Source organism: Daucus carota, chromosome 1 (assembly GCF_001625215.2).
Source record: "Daucus carota subsp. sativus chromosome 1, DH1 v3.0, whole genome shotgun sequence".
NCBI lineage: Eukaryota > Viridiplantae > Streptophyta > Magnoliopsida > Apiales > Apiaceae > Daucus > Daucus carota.
The window spans coordinates 13,171,744-13,178,367 of NC_030381.2; the positions used below are offsets into that span (position 1 = coordinate 13,171,744).

Consider the following 6,624-nt stretch of genomic DNA (forward strand, 5'->3'; position numbering starts at 1 on the left):
ATGTTTCAATAATACGTATATAGCCCTCACTGGACCGCCGTCACGGCCTCTTACGCATTCATCCAATCAAAACAAAATATTTTTGCTGGTCTACTTGGCTGGACAATTAATTCGTCACTCACGCCATACAATCATCTCTTTCAAAACTTTTTATGAAAACTCTTTCGTTTTCAAACTCAAAATACTGTCAAAATCAATTTCAACAAAGTCTGAGTACAATTTAAAAATCCATCGCAATACGGCTCGAGAGAATACACAAAACTATTTTCGCTATTTTAAAATCCAGGGTTTATGTCTGGGACAGAAGACCAGGCATATATTGTAGCATCGAAATGATACTACTACCGAGTCAACAATAGTTTTCAAACTGTAAAAGAACTCAGACAATAATTTCCAGAAAACTGATTAAAATAATCAGAATACTTTTCAAATAAAGTTGTCACTATTCATGTAACAGTAAAAAGTATCGAACTAAAGACATTCGATATTTTCAATCACAAGATAACACGTGAAAGCATTTGCACTTTTAAATATCAGAAATCGATAATCATGCTTGCAGGAAGTACAAGTCATAAATATAAAACTTGTATTATCAAAAGAGAATTGAAATAATTGCTTTTTAAATAGAAGAGAAGAATAGGAATACTTGCCTTTGACAGAAAACGGGTGACATACAGTCACACTACTCAAAATCCTAGGCTGGCCTCAATTGCTAATTCTGCAATCACTATACTCTATTGCTCTATCTCACGGCACTATATCGCCTTATCAAACTAATTCTGACTTGATATGCATCACTGTTGGCTTGCTTCTGAAAGTCATTGATGTACGCGTCTTGATAGACTATATATGAAACAATATAATATTCAGTCGAAGAACAATCCCGAGTGTCGGCTAATTCGCAGAATCGAAATTATATTACTACCCTTCGCAATATAAACATATTATATACAAATAATATAAACACATAATAGCAGAAAGTTAAACAAGTAATCACGTAACACGTAATTTACATGCTTTAATATTCATAAAAATATAATCTAATAACTCCTGTATATAATCTCATACTTGATTATATACAAACGCTAAGAACCTCAATAATACATCCCTGGATAAAAGCAAAATCCGAATTACAAGTCCAATTGTAATCCAGTCACATCTCAAATAATCTTAGAATCTCATCAAACTAAATTAATAAAATACTATAATTTTGAGCATCATGTATTTTAAAATTGAGCAAACCCCATATCAATAACACAGCAATCTCTGCCCAAAATAGTCTACTTTATTCCGCTATTTCAATTAAATATACAATTAATCCTCATAGCAGAAAAATAATTCTTGAAATAACAATAATTTCTCGAACCAAAGAATCAATCCTCAACATATCAATTTAATCCTCAAAATAAACAATTCTTCTTCTTTATAAAGTGGACTATCCCGGGGTCGCAGCTCTTCAAAATTCAACAATAAAATCTCAATTCAACTCTCTGTTTTCTGGTATTTTTAAAATTCCATAACTTAACATCTTCACATGAAACCTTTTCCATTTTAACCTCTGACATAGTATCTTGCTATCCTTAAAATTTCAGCTTAAACCGATTAGTATAGATAGGTCAAATACTCGCTCAAAGATGGTACTCAAAATTATCTCAGCAAGGCAAAACAGGATTTTTATCATCATCACAGCCACGCTCTAAAATTCACTGTAAATCGTAGGTTTACTATTTTGGCATGAAACCACCTCTGGGATCTTCTATACTCAGTACACTATCATCCCTCAAAATTTCAACTCCAACTAAAGTGTTTAGCTAGGTGAAACATTGCTTCAAAGTTCAGTGTTCAGTAAATTCGTAGGTTATTGACAACCCATACTAAAACTGCCATAACTTCTAGCTCGTTACTCCGATTGACGCAAAATCAGCGCCCAAATAAACTAGAAATCATACACTACAACTTCCATTGAGCAGTCGATCACCCAATCACAATAAAACTGCTCCGAAACACTGCCCAAAAACAGGACAGCAAACTGAATTTAAAAGTTTATACCTTCTATCGTTGATATTGCAACCTCACACGACTATCCCCCACCTTTACTACAACTACCAGACCTGTAATTTGGCTTCCCCGACCCCCTTTGTCCTTAACTCCAGCTCATATACACAAACAACAACACCTACACCTGAATCCAAGACTTGATCCATCTCCCTTCCCTCTTAAACTTCCGACCTCAAATCATCATAACCTTCATCCATTACCCTATCTTCGCTTCAGCCCTCTCTATTCCTCCTAATTCCGAATTACCCAAATCAAGCCAGCCCAAAGCAGCTTCTGCCGGCTTCTTTTGGCCAAACCTAACACAGCAGACACCCAAACTAGCAAAAACTACACCCTGTTAATTCACAAATCAGCACCTGTACTCCACCATTCCACCTCAACCAACAACGCCTCCGTCTACCCATATCATCTCCGAATCAAACACCAGCCTTCAACTCTGTACGCACCTTCAAACTCAATCTCTCCGTCGCAAACAACCAGTCCCTTGAAATCTGAATTCGACCGCCCTAACCCCTCCTTTACAGTCCGACATCCAAACAGCCAGGCCATCACCACCCATCGAGACCACCATGGACCTAGCTACCCTGTGGCTGTACTCCACAGCCAACAACTACAAGCCCCGTCAATCGGCGTTCAATCACCACCGAAACCCGAGCCTCTGTTTCTTTCCTCCCTGGCCAGTCGCTGCCACACGTCTCCGCCTCTTGTCGGCGTCGCGGCGGCGATGCTAGACATCATTTGCCGCCTGAACCTCTCCCTGTCTTCTTCTCTCCAGCCATGACACCTCCGATCGGCGGCGGCTCAACAAACAAAGCTCGCTCGATCGCACAAAACAACGCCTACAACTATGCATATATATACACCCATCAACAAGCAATTATTCGATTAACATATATAATCGATCCTCCCTTCCTCTCAAAATCTCTTGCACCCCAAACCCTAATTTCTAGCCGCCCCCTTTTCTACTCTGTTTTGTTTTTTTTTAAACCTCCCTGTACTCTATTTCCTTTTTATCCTAATCTGTTTAGCCACGTACAGCCTATGCACCTGCTGCGTAAACAACTGACTCATAAAACTAAATGATTCTTACAAAACTATTTATATATTAAAAATCAACACCCAAATTATAATTAAAAGCCATAAATAAATATGAATATAGGGGTCTCAAAATATTTCTCAAATCTAAAAATAAACTATTTCAAAAACTCAAGATATCCCGAATACGCAATATTTGCAAATAATAATATTTTTAAAATCATTTTCAGAACAACTAATTAAAATAATCATTTGCAACCTATCCAATATTTTTAAATCCAACAGAAATACAAAAATATCAAAATTTGAATATCTTGATAATTTAAATCAGACAAAACTTTTGGGCTCAAATAAAAATACTTATTGATTTTTAAAACCAAAAGACAATTTTGATTTAATAAAAAGAAAACTATATATAAATCAAAATTCTAAATTAACTATTCACAGGCAAAATAAACAGTTAATACTGCACATCTAACATGTAAGACAATTAACTCAAATATTCACATAATTGTATAAATCTTCAAATAACTGCACAAATTATTATTTACATAATATTCGTACAACAAAAGTCCCGACATCACACTGGAGCATGAACTAATTATATGATCAAATAATTGTTTTTGAAAAACTGCCAAACAAGAATAAAATATAAAAATTTAAATCCTCCTCTTTTAGAAAATCATTAATAAAATAATAAATAATTGCTGAAAAACTCGAGTCATTACAGACTTCCCCCCTTATAAGGATTCCGTCCTCGGAATCCGCGAAGAAAGAACGAGAGCATACTTTTTCTTGCAAGTCGCATCGTGATCGGCTTTTGTCTACGAAATATTGAAGTGTACTGGTAGTATTAGCTCGTTCAAACTTGACTAGCATACCCTCAGAATTGATTGACAATTACGAATCATTGAATCTTAAAATATATCAGATTTAAAATATCAAAGCAAATATCATAGGTATGAGTTTCGAAAGCAAACTGAAATGAAATAGACAAATGCTGAGAGATCAATATGATCAAGAGAACTAGGTTGCGTATCTAATTGAAGATACTACTAAAGGTAATTAGCCTTCTTGTAATGCACAACACACAAGTGATGGCGTCCCATCAAACCTCTATCACACAGACAGATAGTCCTTGTGTCCCCTATAAATAGGGTTGTTCATCCCAGTTGGAGTAGAATATTTTGAAAGAAAATTCAAAATCAATAAACAATGATTGTCTTTTTGATGAATGAGACACTCTGGTTCAGAACTGAATATATAGCAAAGATGTTGTTTTTTTTTATGAGAAGAATAATTAATAATGATACTGTAAGTACAAGTATCATTGCCTAATTATAAGAGAGAAGATAAAATTTTCATCAAACATTTTTATAAAAAGATATCAAACTAAAATAGATTTCAAATGTGTTAGGTTTGATAAAACACTAGTCAAAGAAAATCCAAAAAGACTCGTTTTCCTTTTGATGAAATTGATTTATTTCATTTGTAATTCGAGTAGTCTTATGATTTGGAAAATACTTTTTAAGAAACACCACAACGAACCCCTCCCATGTGGAAATAGAATTAACGGGAAGACTATATAACCATTTTTTCGCATTCTCCTTAAGCGCAAAATTAATGAGCCTAAGTCTAATCGAATCTTCCGTTAATTGGTGGAGCTTTTGGAGGGAACAAACTTCCTCGAACTCTTGGATAAAAAGATAAGGATCTTCAGCCTCACTCCCGGTAAATTTAGGTAACATGCTAATATGATGAGCTTTGATTTCAAAATTGTTCCCATTTACCGGAGGAAGGGTGATGCACGAAGGTTGACTTGAACGAGACGGGTAACAACGGTCTTTAAGAGACACGGCCATGTTTGATATCGAATTGCTAGCTTCTATGGGTTCGGAGTCCGAAGAAGACGAAGAAGAAGGAATCTCGACTATCGGTCTTACTAATCTAGATGATTCGTTCCTAACCCAAGTAGTTCGCATAAACGATAAACATGTAGCAAATAAGTGCGAAAAAGTAAAACACACAAAATAAAGGGTGTAAAAGAGAAAGAAAAACTTAAGTCTAGGGTTCCCTAATAAAATGAACTAGACCTTGCTCCTAACTTTAAGGACCACCAAAAACTCGATAAATCAGAAATTATTCGGACCGGTCTGGCCAGTTTGGAGCAGGCATTGCCAAGAGGCCAATCTCCGCGCTTAGACACCAAACCTTAATCGGCCAGGTAAGCTTTCGCTTTCCTTAGACACCGAAAAGTCGGAATAATTAAAGATTACCTCGTCTTTTAGGTACCTTCCTAGTTGAGCGCGAAATCCTAGGGGCTAACGTCTAATTCAATTTTATTAAAAGGCTAGGGAATGCAAAATGAAGAATTAAGTCGTTGTGGGCCAAGGAAAGAGTGATGAAATCCCTCCCCTTATCTTGTGAGTGGGTTTTGCCCTTAAGATTTATTTAAAATGATGCACCACACAACGATATAATTAAAAACTATAAACAACTATGGATGCTCTACACTACGTGTTTTAATCTAAAGAAAAGAAATTAACGTACCTTTGGGTCCTCCAGCGATCACCACAAATATAGGTACGAAAATTTAAAAACAAAAAATTTAAATCTAAATGATGTGCCCCTAAGTGTTAAAATGCATGATGCAACAAATATGTATTTCTAACTAATATTTTTGGATTTTAAAATTTTTAATTTGTTTGTGATTTTTTTTGATTTTCAATTTTTTTGTGATTTTCTAAATAAAATAAATTGAAATAGGAGAGAGATACAAGTTACCCAAGCAAGCTTCCAATACTCCAAGAATATTCTCCACTTATTCCAAGCTAGCTCATACTCTTCCAATTTCCTAAAATTCAACAAAAAAAAAAAGTGAGAGAATATAAAAAAAAAACTAATCCGAAAAATTAAAAATTAAGGCGCGAAAATTAATTTTAGTCCCCGGCAGCGGCGCCAAAAACTTGATGTGCTAAAAATCGCAAGTGCACGATCCCGTTTTAGTAATATAAGATTCGTTCCAAGGACTAAAGTTATTTTCGCGAAAACTTAATTTTTAACTTAATCAAATTAGACCATAAGATTTTGAGGAGATTGACTTATCTAAAATCTAATTTAAAATCTAAAATATACTATGATAATTAAAAACAGATTAGAAAAACCTAAGATTTAAATAAAAAAAAAACTAAAAACAGAAACTAAGTGCGCGGCAAGTAAAATAAACAGACAGGGGACGGGACTGTTTAGTCGTGAAAACCAGAAGAAATGTGAAGGTGAATGTGACTGTGTGGGGCTCGCAGGATCACAAAAACAAACCAACCATTGCCTTAATCTACCCACGCGCGATGTTTAAAAAAAACTGATTATAATAATAAACAGATTGCGACGCGAGGTTAACCGGACAGACAGTAAGCAGCACGACACAGTTATATAGCATATCATCGGAATCAATGGAGATTGCCCGGAATAGCTTAAATCTTGCCGGAAAATTGATTTCACCGGAAAATCTAACTATTCCGAGTGTAACAA

The 6,624-nt window shown here is 35.2% G+C and overlaps 1 long non-coding RNA gene across 1 annotated transcript; it reads right to left on the reverse strand.

The window, feature by feature from the left end:
• Positions 1–641: 641 nt before the first annotated feature.
• Positions 642–3,360, reverse strand: LOC135152118 (uncharacterized). Its single transcript, XR_010291314.1, has 2 exons — positions 2,050–3,360; positions 642–843 (listed from the first exon to the last, which is right to left on the reverse strand). It is a non-coding gene; the product is annotated as an uncharacterized LOC135152118 (long non-coding RNA).
• Between the last annotated feature and the right edge of the window lie 3,264 nt (positions 3,361–6,624).